Below are 15,092 nucleotides of genomic sequence, written 5' to 3'. Positions count from 1 at the left end.
ACTCATTGCTATTGCTGGGACCTCAGTGTTGATACTCTGCTCTTCTACAAGATCTCCGAGCATCCCCTTTGTCACACCACTGGATCCTACAGGTGATGGAGGGCCTGAGGTAAAGCCATACACGCTGAACACAACCAGAGTCAGGTAGGTGAAACATACCCTCAGTGTTTATGGATGTAAAAGTCACACTGTGGATGGGAAAAGAGAAGGGATGACTTTCACATGATGAGGTTATCCAGCTTTTTGTGCCATCCTGTCCTCTGGTGTGATTAAGATAAAACAAAAGTGAAAAAAAAAACAACATACCAGGTTTCAAGACCTGTCACAAGCCTGACTAGTGCTTTGATTCAGAAAAAAAACCTCTGAAGTTTTTCTTGGACTTTATACAAGCCTTAGCTTAAGCAGTAATAGCCCACACCTGGATTAAACAGCCAAAGCACACATCCATCCCCAAACAGACAGCATCACTAGAGAGAAAGTCTTTCCAGCAACCAGGGTGGACTTGATTTATCCATGCTTAGAGTCAGTTCCTAAAATCATAACAAGCCCCAGAAACTCAGACAGGTTTTGTGTCCACAAACGGGCTTGCAAGTGATTTGTGGTGGTTTTGGTCTGCTTTTTTTCTTGCTTGCAAATTGTCCCACTCCCCGCATTATTTTGATGGATTTTCCCTGCAACTTCTGTTTCTTTTCTGTGCTGCTTCCCCAGTCTTCAACATTATTAGAAAGCTGTTTTATCCTGGATTTCATCAAAGGTAGATCATGTCTTCCTTATGAAAGTTCACTGCAGTGGAAGCCCTTAGACTCATGTTTCCTCAGCCAAGAAACCTGAGATGTAGCATTCCATAAAACATTATTAGGCTTGCCCTTCATTTAGGTCAAACATTTTAAAGGTTAAAAAAAAATCTAGAAGATATCCAAGTAGGGCAAGGATTGTAAAGACTACATACAACTAGAAATCACATTGTTTAGCACTAGCAGGTCTCACATTTCATTTTGTCTGAGCTCAGGCTCAGCAAACCCCAGAAGCCCTTGACTGACGAGATGGCAGGAAATTAAGCAGGTGGGCCACCTGGACATTTTCTAAGAAAAACTCCACTGAAATCAAGAGATTCCCGTGGAATGTTTTAATCTACATGAATTGTATTGTTCTGGCTTTAAAAAAAACCAAACCACACACAAAGAAAAACTGGGAAAAAAAGACTTAACCAGCTCTACTGCCTTGCTGTGGCCACATGCATCATTGCCCAAACCTCACTGGCCACCCAAGCACTGTTATGCTCCCCTGCTCCTTCCCACCTCACAAGTCTGTGTGTCTCACATGTACTCTGTCTAACACTGCTGGGTTTGTGTGGCAAGGTTTGGTAGTGGTGGGGCTACAGGAGTGGCTTCTCTGAGAAGCTGCCAGAAGCTTCCCTGGCAGAGTCAATGCCAGACAGCTCCAGACAGATCCACCACTGGCCAAGGCTGGGCCCATTAGAGAGGATGGGACCACCCCAAGGATGACATGTTTAAGAAGGAAGGGGGAACAAATTGCTTCACAGTAGCAGCCAAAGAGAGGAAAGAGACTATATGAGAGCAACAGCCCTGCAGACATGAAGGTCAGTAAAGCAGGAGTGGGAGGAGGTGCTCCAGGTGCCTGAGCAGAGATTGTCCTGCAGCCCATGGTGCAGATCATGGTGAGGTAGTTTTGCCTCTGCAGCCAATGGAGGGCCATGGTGGACCAGAGATCCACCTGCAGACTGTGGAGAAACTCCATGCCAGAGCAGGTGGATGACTGAAGTAGGCTGTGATCCTGTGGGAAGCCCACAAAGGAACATGCTCGTGGCAGGATCTGTGGCCCTGTGGGGGACCCATGCTGGAGCAGTTTGTGAAGAATTGCAGACCATGAGAAGGACTCATATTGGAGGATTTCATGGAGGACTGCCTTCCTTGCAAGGGACCCCATGCTAGAGCAGGGAAAGAGTGTGGGGAGTCCTGCCCCTGAGGAGGAAGGAGCAGTAGAGACCATGTATGATGAACTGACTGCAACCTCCATTCTCAGTCCCCCCGTGTTGCTGGGAGAAGGAGGCAGAGAAGTTGAGAGTAAAGTTGAGCCCAGGCAGAAGGGAAGGGCAGAGGGAAGATCCTTTCACAACTTGGTTTTATTTTCTCATTATCCTACTCTGATTTGGTAATCCTACTCTTATTTTTGGTAATAAATTAATTTCCCTAAGTTGAGTCTGTTTTGCCTGTGGCAGTAACTGCTGAGTGATCTCTCCCTGTCCTTGTCTCAACACATGAACATTTTGATCTATTTTCTCCCCCTGTTCAGCTGGGGAGAACAGTGGGCACCTGGCATCCAGCCAGGATCAACCCACCCAGTCACACATTTACTTTCACACCTGAATGAACTAGGGATTGTCAGTAGGACAGCAAGGCTATGTAGGGATCACCAAAGCATCTCTCCTTGCTTTGTCCTACCTCTCCTCCAGCATGGTATCATAGGCACCTCCCCATCAGTCACTGATTTCAGCCAAATGCAGGCTTTCTAGGTCTTTTGCCTTCCTTCAGTGTTAGTACAAATGTTTCCAATGTTATCTGCAATACTGCCCCCAGTTTTGGAGCTGATTGGATGTGGTGAAAAAGTTCACATGCTACAGGCAGGCAGAAATATAATTGAACTGGATGTTAGCTACAACTTCACTTGTCCAATAAACCATCTGCTTTTAGAGACATATAGAGAAAGATATGGCCAACAGCATTAATAAAAGGATCTGTGCTGCAGTTTTATAGGAGACAGATAGAGTGATACGCTTATAATTCTGGGCTTTGCTGAAATAGGAATTAAGGCTAAACACATGCAGTTTCACAATAAAAGGCAACAGAAAAATGTCTGTGAATTACTTATTTTAATAGTGCTGGGACAAATATTAAACTATCAAACTCCTTCTAGGCAACAGCAACAAAATATGTAGAGAAGAGAAGAGTATTCAGAGAATAACTTCTGAAAGTGCACTATATTTAACTCTCTCAGAATTAGGTAGGAAAACACTATGTACTCCTTTAAACTGAATGCATGCCACATCCTAACAGTCTGCTGTCTTCATGCCCCAAAACTTGCAGAGCATTGGTGGCATGACAAAGAAGGAGCTGCTGCTGTAATATGAGACAGGAAATATGAAAGTTACTACAACTCACATCCACTGAGACTTGAGACTAATTCAAACTCTAATGTGTACACAGGACTTCCATATGGGACTTTTAAAGTTTATCAGTTACAGAGATGAAGGCAAATGCACAACAGTAATTGCTAGTTTATTTTTCTACATAATTAATGTCCTCCTCTTCATTATGTCAGCTATTTTGTTTCCTAAGCTCTGGCAAAGTAAAATTTGGAGCCCAATCCTGATTGAGGCAGAGCACATAGCAATCCCTACTGCTTCCAAAAGCAGCAGGAAAAGCTCATCACTTCCCTGGACTGGTTCTTTATCTGCAGAACTGAGATGCAGGAGGGTATAGTCATTAGTCAGGATCTCACTGTAGGTAACATTTTTCTATTTTATTTCACATTTGCAACTTTGCTAAATGATTGTAAAATATGTGCAGCTTAAAAAGAAATTCAAAGCAGCAGCAAAGAGTCAGACACAAGGAAAATAACCATGTTGTCGATATATTCAGCTTCTCAATTCCAATACTTCCTTTTCCAAACACCAGCCTCCCTAAATTTTGAGAGAAGTATTCTGTCTCTGCACAGCTCTACTGCAAAATGTTCTCCTCAAACAGGTTAGAGAAAGTCTGTACATAAAATGGATGAAGCCAGAGGAAGGCAGACAAGAACTAACACAATCCATCTTGAAGCTGAAAGGTCTAGTGATAGGTTTAGCAGCCTGTGAGGAAATGAAAGAGGACCAAGGCACACAGCTAATTAGATCTTCTAGACATTTCTCCAAAGGAGGGAAACTTTTTCATGAAGAAAATGTTCGACCTTGACAGCATCCTGAACAAATCCTGCGTTAAAAGCGTGTCCAGAGAGACTTAAAAATAACTGGCCTACCTCTGAAAATTTTATAACTTTCCCAAAATAGGCAACAGATCACATTCCAAATGTTCTTGCTTTACAGCTTGTCAAGCACTGGGAGTGGCTGGCTTTGAATCTTCTGCCTCAGCCTCTGGACGCTCATCAGGCAGGCAGGCAACTAAAACAAGTAGGAACCTTCTTTTGCACTGAATGTGAGCTCTTCACAGGCAGGGGCAAAGCAGTAAGAAAAGATACAGTGGAATATGGAAGTGCATGTAATCCAACAACACACTTGAATTCTCTGTTCTCACATCTGGTGATTGTGACTACACTTGCAAACTGAACTTCAGTCACTTTTGCACAGAACTGACCTCTGCTGAAGTGAGTTAGAAATGAAGATGCCATGAGCTGTATCTTTGGAAAAAGGCAACTCTTTCATGTCCTTACCTCTCCTTTGGAGAAAATGATGCTCATTGATAGAAAAAAGCCAAACACATCACTAGAGGTGGAGTCATCAATGGTACTGCCTAGTCTTTCCACTAGAAATGAAGATGCTTTTTAAAAAAATCTGATGATAAACACAAACAAATGATCCTTGTCTTTTTTTTTTTTTAATCTGCTGTAATTATACTTTACTCAGTGAAGACTGCTCAAGAAAAAGCCGTGAGCCAGTTAATAACCATTTCTGTTCCCTTTGCAAATCAAGGGGTGGCCTGTAAAGGTTATTGCATTAGGAAAAAACACCTTCAATGGCCATTTCTGGTATGTAACTGCTCTAGTATCTTCTAGTTTCTGATTTCACCATTTCTTAATATGCATTCCCTCAGTACCTAACCTGATTATTTTGTTCCCCTGCTTTTCTAACTCAGGCCCATCCCTCCTCTTCCTCTCCTTTCCAGCCAGTTTCCCATCTAAATAATCCCTTCCTAAGAAAATCCAGCCAAAATGATTTAATGAGAAAATGCTGTAAAATTAATTTTTTGAGATTACTTTCCTCTCTGTGATCCCTTGCCTGTCTCACCTGACTAGGCTGCCAGGCTGTGAGCTCAGGGTTTTATCTTCCTGTTGCATGTGTGGGATGCCCAGCACAACAAGTCTTGCTTTGTCCCTTTGCTCCAGCAATCTATTTGAGTTATGATCCTTGCTGCTCAGCATCCATATAGTACTAGTTGCTGTCACAAAACTGATTACCCACCACAGGTCTGGCTGTTTCTGTCCAAAACTGAGATTCCTGTGTATTAAAACTACTGGCCCATGTCCTCCCTGCAGAAACCATCACTGGGGAATACCAGCACATGCAAACTGCAGCAATGGGGATGCTGCCTCTGCCCTCATGTCACCACCATCTCAGAGCTGAGTATCTAGCCCACCCAACTCAAGAGACAACCACTAGATCTGCCCTGAAATACAGTGGAGGAGGTTTTGATTAGGCACATTTATATCAAGCTTAACAGCCTGTTCTTGTATGCCTACTTTCTGTAAATAGACTACTATACTATTTGCTTCTCAAAAATACTTTTTAAGGTTTAGTGCTTTTTCCTGCTTGGTGGGGTCACTGTTATAAGTACATGAATAGTTGTCCTGAGTGAGCTGACATCACAGTAAGGTCCTCAGAGGTCAAACTGTAGTGCTGGTAAAAAAGAAATTACAAAAAGAAAGTACAATACTGACTCAGTAAAATACTGCTGAAGTGAATACCAAGTTATCACGAAGCTGATCTGGCTACTGACCACCAGCTCTGCAGACAACAGTGTGTACTAATCCCTAATTTTATCAGTGCCTCTGTCAACTATGAGGAAGTAGACTTAAATGACCTCTGAAAGCAAGGTCGTTTTATAAACAATCCAGGTGTTTCCCAGCACCCTCACCCATCCATACAATAACCACACACTGAGGGCTCATAACTCTTTCCTTGCAGGCTGGGGCAGAAATGACAATCAGGGCTGTGTCACTTACTCTGTAGGGAAAACAGATGAAAAATCACATAGAGGTGAGTGCAACCTTCTCCTTGCAACCAGGAGAAGAGGCCAGTGATCCTTTAATGAATAGCAGGGAAGAAAACATCAGAGTAATTTTGTTTGCTACAGGATGAAGAATTGGATATGGCCCAAGAAGTCCTAAGAATACTAACAAAGACTGCAGAGGGGGCACAACACAACACATGAGCTTGAAAACAACCTTGCAGCATTGCTCAAAACTAGCAATTTCTTGCTAATACAGTGCATGTACCTATTCTTAGAGAATTTTCCTGTAAGGAAATAATTATTTACATGTCACTAGTAGGAAGATTAAGGAAGAATAAGGATATCTGGGACCTAATCTCTATACTAAGACCATGCACATAATGAATGGTTATAATAAACAGCCATATTGTTATGGTGAAGGTTCAGCTGTATTATACCTTGCACTTTGAGAAAAAAAGTTGGAAATCTTGGTAAAATTATTATGATAATTATGCTTATTTTTATGTAAGACACTTCATTAAATGAGAGAAAATATTCTGTTTTACAGTTTAGTCATCAGTGGCTCTATTAATTGATGTATCTTTTAAGTCAGCTGCAGACAAAAATGTGGTCATCTCTGGATAAAAAAAACCAAACAACCTGCAAAAAATACATTTCTCCTGGGAATTTTCAGACCTAATTTCTTGAAACGTAGCTTTAAATATGCATGACTGAACGTCTGAGGAAACAGAACTTAGAGAGTAGAGACATCAAAAGCAGCATCCCACTCTGCAAGCTAAAGCACATCATTAGGAAAAGGAGGTGCCCTCAGCCCGCAGCGCTGGCTTGTGGCACACTTGGTGCCCTGTGGCCACTCACTCTTCCCAAACACTGATTCATCCCATGGCTCCCACACATGGTGATTGTGGCCACTTGTGAAGAAGCTGCATGGTGGTCCACGGCCACCAGAACAAAAGCCAGAGTGGTGGGGTGCCAGCCTGCCTTGGACTGAGCTTTGTGGGGGCACAGGCTGTTTGCAGAGAGCAGCTGAATGGCTTCAGCTTCAGCAGCCACATGCTCTGCAGAGCTGCAGCCTCCTTTGGGCAGGACTGTGTACCTCAGGTGGGTGGTCAGTCACAGATCACCTGTTTGACCAAGCTGTGATGGAAGTGGGACTGGGACACCTCACCCCCTCACCCTCCTCTGCTGAGCTGTGGTCAGAGACAGCAGTCACAGCCTCCCATATCACAAACTGGGCACCCAGGGCTCACTTTTCAAGGGCCAGTAGCTGGGCAAAGGCTAAGGCAAAGTCCTAACTAGAGACGCAGTACTTGTTTAGAAGGTCTACTACTACAGAGAATAGAAGGAACTAACTGATCATCAGCAAACTGATCTAGCCAGAGAGTATTTACCTATGGGGCCTGGAAGTTTTTGGAAGCTTAAATGCTGCAGCTGTCCCTTATATTCACACTTTCAAATTCCTGCAAGAGCTATACACAAAGATGACAGAAATGTTGTTTACAGAGTATAACGTAGTTTGACCTCAAAATTCAAAGCAGTTGTCCAATTTTACTGAGATACAAGACTTCAAAAGAGAAAAAATGCAAGGTAATCAAGACTAGATGTTTTGAAACAGGAATATCCCCTATTTAAATACTTAAATGTTTCTGAAATGTTCTTGTTGCTTATCTCCTAATAAATCAATGTAAAATCTAAACTTCTATAATCCCTATGTGAACAAAATAAAGGTGCAAAATGAAGCACCCTGAAAAATAACCTCTAGTGCCACCCATGTCCCTGAGACTAGCACTATATTGAAAGCCCATGGTGGCACAAGAATAAGTTAGACTTCAGTAGAAAGACTCTTGTGTACCTGAGGAATGAGCAGGGTAGAGAAGACTTTGAGAGAGACCTCAGTGAAGGTGTTTTGGTCATTTCAGTGGATCAGTTAGCACAGGAATTCCTCCCTGCATGTGCAACAGTCTTCAGACATGTAGCAGCAAACTACAGCATCACAGTACACCAATTAAACCCAAGTAAATCATTACAACTTCTTTACCTCTCAAAAGGAAAAACCAAAAATCAGACTATGTAGTGAGCACACAGCAACCATGTGGTGCAGTTCATCCAGCTCTGGAGAGCAAGAAAATATTATGTGTGCATCCTGAGTCAAACGTACAAGGAAAAAACACACTCTCTTGCACAAACATGTTAAGTTGGATGACAGCAGACACCATAAAAGTTGTCAGAATACATGCAGTCAGCAAAGACTCTGCAAAATGCCTCTGGAGGGGAGCTGCTGCAATGAAGTTTAGGAGAGGAAGCTCCTTGAGGGAATTCCTGCACCCGTCTAACACACATGCTTAGTCAACATGTGGAAAAGGTATTCTCCATTGTACCATCACCAGCAATGTGCCTGGGGGGTAAAAGGCAGCAACCAGGCCTGTTGGGCACTCAAAAGCTCTTGGGCAGATGCAGAGCAGTATCAGTCCAATTCCATTCTTAACTAGGCACAAGCCTGCCACTGTCCATATAGTTATTATATTTCTGTAATTATGACTTTGCTGATCTTACACAGCTTCTTCTGAGTATAACAGGAGGCAGTAATGACACCCACAGCAGCACAAGACCCAGCATGATTTCTCACTTTGCTATCTGTGGGAACTGGAGGAAAAGCAGAGCTATCACAGTTTGTTTATCTGCTGGTCTTGCAAAATTGGGATTTAGCAGTGAGAAAACTTGAAAAGAATTAAAAAGAGATTTACAAGCTCATTAGTCACCACACACTACAGCAGTGGTATGAAACTACCTTAGAACCATTTTGTATTCAAGCAGCTACAGTCCTATTAACCTTCAGAAAAAGCAGAATATGGCACTGAATTGTGTGATAATAGATATGCAACAAAATTCAATAGTCCCAGATACAAGGTCATCTTTCTGGGACCAATTCCAGCAGGTTCAAGCTCCTACATTTGCAAATAATAGTAGAGGAAAAGGATTTCTGAATGTCAGCTGTCCACAATGAGCAACGTCTCACGAAACACACAGAGAAAAAGGCACATGCAACCCGATGGTGCACTTCCAAAGGCAAGGAATTTCCAGAAGAGGCTGTGCATAGGCTGCTACTGCACCAGGTGCTGGTGAGCCCCACCCACAATTCTGTAATGCAATCTGCAGTGGGTGTAAATCCTGTTATCCCCACTCGAGAAAGGTAATGCAATACTGCAATAGGCACATGGAAGACTCCTGGGATGACAGTGCAATGGAAAGTCTCTCTAGCAGGAGGCAAGACACGTGGCTCTTTATCCCATGAAGTGGGATAAAGAGGGGTGAGGGGTTATAAACCTGCTTGTTAAGGGGATTACACACCAAGGACAAGAGAGAGCTGTTTAAGCCACAGGACAACAGAGCTGGGAACAAAGCGGGTGCATGCTGGCCATGAATGCACTTAGGGTGGAAATGAGAGTAATGATGTTGGGAGCAGCCTCCTTGTCTAGGAAAAGAGAGGTGGGAGAGAAGGAGGTAAAGCCGGCAACACAACTGCAGCCTGCAAAAGATGACAGCTGGGCAGCTTTCATCCCTTCTCCATGGGAGAGGGGCTGCTGGGCAGTGGCACAAGTGCAGAGCTGGGGGGGTCCCACTAAATACCTAATTGGCTGGAGCTTGTGAAGGGGAAGGTGGAGGCCAAGTGGGCCTCCAAGCCTCCATCTGTGCAGTGTCAGGCTGCCTCTGCCAAGAAGGTCATCAGCTGCAGCATTAACTTCAGTTCAATCCATCCAAAAATCAGCTTGGGAGCACATGCAATGATAGGGGATTTGTTTAAAGTTTAACAAGGGTTTTATTATTGCAACCAAACGCCTAATGTACTGATCCCTTTTTATGGAAAATCACTGGTTATTTACAGTCTCCTAATCATACGCAGAATGAGCAAAGAACTGCCATTCCTACTGTGAGACTGCTCTTTTTTTTTGTTGATGTTATCCGAGAAAGGACACACTTCTTTCAAAATTAGTATTTCTGGTTCTTTCCTTTTCTCCTTTAGCATGAGCCATGTTTTCCTTCCTAGCTCTTCCAGGCACCATGCTGCAGTGTTCTCTGGTGGATGGATCCTCACTCTCTTGCTGTACAACTCACCTGGGCCATCATGAGAAAGTAAATGTTCTCATTTCAGCATACCCAAACCCAGTGATGCTCTCCATAATCCTCAGTATTTGCTCTCACACCTTGGCTACTGCTCTTCCTCCAAAACACAGGCAGAACAGTCAAGGAAGCAAAAAAGGTAACTAAATAAGGCTGAGGACAGCAAAAGTATGTTTTGTTCCCCTCTGAAATAATCCAGTTTTGCCCAGTCAAGGTACAGCACTGTGGCTGTGTCTACACAACAGTTTTCATACTGCTCTGTTGTTCATTTGTGTACGTCTCTGGTTTCCACATGTTGCTCCTACTAAAACAGCCAAAGTCAAAGCCAGAAGTCACTTTAATATTCAAATGCTTTTAGGGAGAGGAAGGAAATATCTGCCCCAAATCCCAACAGGAAAGCATTCCCATGGATCATGGTGTGCAGATGCTCTGTGAACTCTCCTGCACTACTGGGAGATGGATTTAATAACCAAGGTTTTCCTCTCATGTCCGATCCTCCCAGTAGCTAAAAGGAGGAGAAAGAAGGTGGATGAAACTCAAATTTGTCAGTTCATCCATAGCCCACACAGTAGACAGATACCATGTGCTGCCAGAAACTAACTCCTAAAAGTTTTTAAAATATGTAGTAAGTGTGCATTTTTAGAACACACAATCCTTAAAAATCAGCACCTGCCTACAGAGAAATCAGACACATGCACCCCTAACCAACCATGTGGATGTCAGGGACCTTCTCTGCAAGGCCAGCTAAAATGACCATCAACTCCCTTCTTTGCAGGTTTAGCAGAGATGCAATATCTTTATCCACATGCAAGCTGGATATTCCAGGAGGTGATGCTCTGCTGTGTGTGTGAAGCTATGAGATCACAATATCCTTATCCTCAGCTTCATAAGCTGGCTGGAAGAAAGGGGCAAGTGACAACATGGCAGCTTCAAAGGAAAGCAGAAGAGAAGCTACGATTCTCTAACATTCTTCTAGCATTTAGTACAAGGTTACAGTGAACTGGCCTTGTAGTATATACCATCTTATTAAAATACAATTATTTCCAAGAATCAAAATTCAAAACAATCAGCCTGCACACCATAACTCACAAATATTATTTCAAAGTATTTCATGACCTGTAACCACTAACCAAAAGTCTCTGGATGAAATCAAAATAAACAACTGATTTGTGTTTTATATTCCTATACATATACTGATGATTAAATGCTTGCGATACAGGAGTGCCTTTTGAAGGTATTGTACTTGTGTACGTCTGAAAATAAAGGCATATTCCTCATAGATAAGCTTGGTTTCGCCACACATTAGAGTTACTTAATTAAAATACTGACATCTTTGAGTCTGTATGACTGTATGTATTTTCCTGGGAAAAGAAAAAAAAAGTTGTTTATCTAGGATGCACTCAAACTGCTAAATTCCTGCTGCAACAAAACAAAAAAATAGCAAGAGGAGGAATGAAACTTAAAAAATTTCAACCCAGATGTTTGGTTATTAAAAAAACCCCAAACCCAAACAATACAACAAAAACCAAATCAAGCCAGTAAAAAATACCAGATAATCACAATACCAAGTTACACTGACAGACTGCTAATGACACACATTGTAATTATACTGCTGGTATTTTAATGCCCTTTTGAGACACAAAGTAACTTGCAACTCTATTCTCCGTCAGGATGGTGAGGCCAACAGGAAAGATTTCTAACCACAGGTCTCCCACCACTCCCACTCATATTTTGGTGTGGATCCAGAAGCTGTGAGACACGTGCAGGATTCCCTCACCCCGCCCTGAGGCTTTGCCACAGCTCCTGTGGGAGCACAGCAACAAACACCCATGTGATTCCTGGCTGAGCTGCTGCGAGTCCCTTCAGAAGAGCCTCGGGAGGCAACGGCTGCTGCTTCCACCTGCAGACCACCCATCCCGACCAACATCCCTCCATCTGGCTTGTAAAATGCCCTTTGTCAAAACCAGCAAAATACCCCAAAACTGAGCAGGAATGCTCCTGCTATTTGAGACGCAGTGTAAGATTTCCAGAGGGGATGGATTATTTCCGGGGTTTAAATTAAACTCTTAGATTTCTACACATAATACTTGTGGCTCACTTGCTTCTTTCTCCTTCAAGTTTTCTTTTCTTGAAACAACTACAATGATGCCCTAAATGGCAGATGGACCAAATTGTATGTGACTTTGCATATCTTATTGCTGTGAAAGATGATTTGTTTTTAAATACTTCAAGGCTTTTTTATTCCTATTCATCTCACCAGCTCTAATCAGGTTTTGATATACAGTTAATATACTTACTAACCAAATCTGCAATCAATGCAAATAAATGAAGTAAGTGGATTGTTTAAATGAAGGGAGAGAGGAGGACTTTATCCTGATCCCTGGCTCTGCACTCACAGTTTCAGAGTGCAACTTGCAAAGCCTTTTTGAGCTGCTCAGAGACAGCACTGGAAAGGCAGAGGTGAGCAGCCATCCCACTGGCTTTTGGTGCTTCTTTTCAGTCCCCCAAGCACAAGATCAATTCCCCACAATAAGAGGAGATGAGGTTTGTTCTGTGTGGCAGGTCTTCTGAGTTTCCTTTAAAGCTCCTGTAACTACAACAACTGGCCAAAGCCTCTCTGAGTGCTCGGTGCTAGTGCACTTCCAGCCTTCCTGGAAACAGGGCTAATAAAACCCCCAGTGTTTACATACAGCAGAGAAGAAATACGTTGAGGAAGCAATTTAATTTTCAAGCTTGAATGGAAGTACTGCAATTAACAGAAAGAAAAAAGACAAATATAAAAAGTAGGCATTAAAAACCCTGCTATATGTTTTAGAACAACAATTAAAGGAAATGATTCAGAGTAGAGAGCCTGTTGCAAAGGTTAAAGAAAAACACTGCCTCTTTCTCAAGAAGAATTACAGTTTGAAGGGAGGTTTCATGCTAGAATAATGGTAGTTTATTTACAGATATTCAATATTTATCTTACTAGCATTCATATTAGCAGTAAGACCAGCTATGTTACAATTATTAAACACATCATTCTATTTTATTTCATTTGACTGGTTGTTGTAAAATTCATGGTTACCCTGTTGCCAGTTGATCTTATTCAAGCCTCATCTATGCTCTTTAAAGGTTCCAGTTAGGGGAACCACCTACTAACGAGAGAAAATAGAAAACATTAAAAGGCTGAGCATGAGCCATACAAATTCCTAGCTGATTACTCTCTTCCATGCATTTACTAAGCTTTCCTCTTTTACTTCACCAGCTCTTACTACACTGCCAGCAGCTGTCACTAAGACTGTACTGTGACTAGCTGCAGGCAGGGATGTAGCTCCCAGATTTGCCATCCTAGCTGGCTGTAGCTGATGCTCAGTGCTAATCCAGGCTGACAAACCAGCACCATGGTGTCTTCAAATGGGCTACACTAAACTTAAGGTATCAGCGCCTGGCAGATCTGCAATGTAAGAGTAGTAGTATTAGCAAGGAAGGCAACAGAAATAAAATTGCTACACGTGCCCATATATAATAATAATTTAAAAAACCCAAAAAACAACAAAAACCTACAAACCAAACACTATAGGAAAAGACCAGACATACCTTTTACATTTTGTGTTCCCAACCACATTGTTAACACACACGACAGTGTCATTATTTCCAAACTCCAGGCATATACAAAAGAAGCAGGCATATACAAAAGAATCCTCCTTAATTAACAAATAAAAACATAAAGACCTGCATTTTAATATGGATTATATCAACATGGGGACCTCAAGACTTCCAAGCCTGCCAGGCTGTTGGGAAGCTCTGCTGCCTAACCTTTGCTGAGATCAAAGCTCAGGAACTGTGCACTTTCCTAGGATTCACAGGGAGAAAATGAATCCTGCTCACAGCTGTGACAGCGTTGACAAACAGCTCCAGTTAGTTCTGCTTCTTCAAACCATGTTATTTCCCTCTGTTACCAACAGGAAGTGCTCCAAAATCAGCCTCCAGAGAAGATTGCACAACCCAACAAGCAAAAGGAACTTCATGGAGAGTCTATACAATCATTGGCTTCCTTAGCCTGTAAGCCTTTCTTGGACTTCAAGACTCTGCCTACAAGTGTAGAAGATTACTGTAACAAAATTCAGTGTAAGACTTCATGGAAGTAGAAAGTGCTTTCATTTTATGAAACTTCAAAGCTGATTTTACTTACAACTCCCCATATTCAAGTACTCATATGCACTCAAGGCATGTGTCCAACCAGTCTGACCAAGATCCCCACACCAGAGGTCAGGAGATGTTGGCTGCCTAGTCCTCACATCATCTCTTGGATTGTTCTCAGTGGGGCATATAATACTGGTTTTGGGCTTATCTCAATTTAGGAGTATTCAGAATATTCAGAAACTTCTGCCTCATTATTTTGCTTCACTTCTCTCAAAAGTCATAGACAAAAATTCCGGAATGTCACAATTCTTTTGTTTTCTTTATTTGGACATCTTATCACTCTAGTCTTGTTTTTTGCCTTATACTGTCTTTAGGTCAGGATCAGTTCTCAGATGGCAGTTTTCCTTTCACTAAAATGGCCCATGTAGATTGGAAAGTCAGAAGATGAGGTTGTTCCCATAATAGAAGTATGTTGCCCCCGTTAAATATAAATATTATTGCCACCATACTTCTAAGAGGTACTCCAAGGTACTCAATGCTTCGGAGAAGTTTAACCTTATCCATTTTATGCTACAGTTGACAACACAGCAGAACAGTCAGTTACTGAGACGGCAAGAACAGAAAGAAGATACATAACCAAATACAGGGAAATATAAATACAAGGAAAATATAAGTAAGTGCAAGTAAAGCAAGTCTTCAAATGCAAACAGCTTCTGTTCTTTTGAAGAGAATCTCTTGAAGTTTGTTATCTGGAAGGATCAGTCTGGGTATATATTCTTCACCCACAGATGAAAAATAAAACTATTTTAACAAGGCTCTGCCATCTTTCTCTTACATTTTTTTCATATTTGCCTGCTATTTTGCTCCCCCTGGTTTATACTCCTC

The 15,092-nt window shown here is 42.2% G+C and overlaps 1 protein-coding gene and 1 long non-coding RNA gene across 5 annotated transcripts in view; one reads left to right on the top strand and one right to left on the bottom strand.

The window, feature by feature from the left end:
* The window catches only part of LOC139676448 (uncharacterized), a 53,575-nt gene extending 41,422 nt beyond the window's left edge, over positions 1-12,153 (top strand). For 2 of the 4 annotated variants that reach the window (XR_011698658.1, XR_011698654.1), the window contains exon 3: positions 10,858-11,743. This is a non-coding gene — a long non-coding RNA (uncharacterized lncRNA). The other 2 variants (XR_011698656.1, XR_011698657.1) reach the window with 2 other exon arrangements.
* TSPAN7 (tetraspanin 7) overlaps positions 1-15,092 on the bottom strand; it is a 93,018-nt gene that overhangs the window by 22,006 nt on the left and 55,920 nt on the right. The gene's annotated exons all lie outside the window — the stretch shown is intronic.

The sequence above is a fragment of the Pithys albifrons genome, chromosome 1 (assembly GCF_047495875.1).
Source record: "Pithys albifrons albifrons isolate INPA30051 chromosome 1, PitAlb_v1, whole genome shotgun sequence".
Taxonomy (NCBI): domain Eukaryota; kingdom Metazoa; phylum Chordata; class Aves; order Passeriformes; family Thamnophilidae; genus Pithys; species Pithys albifrons.
Note: the sequence above shows the minus strand (reverse complement) of the source record. Positions and strands in the feature narration are given on the sequence as shown.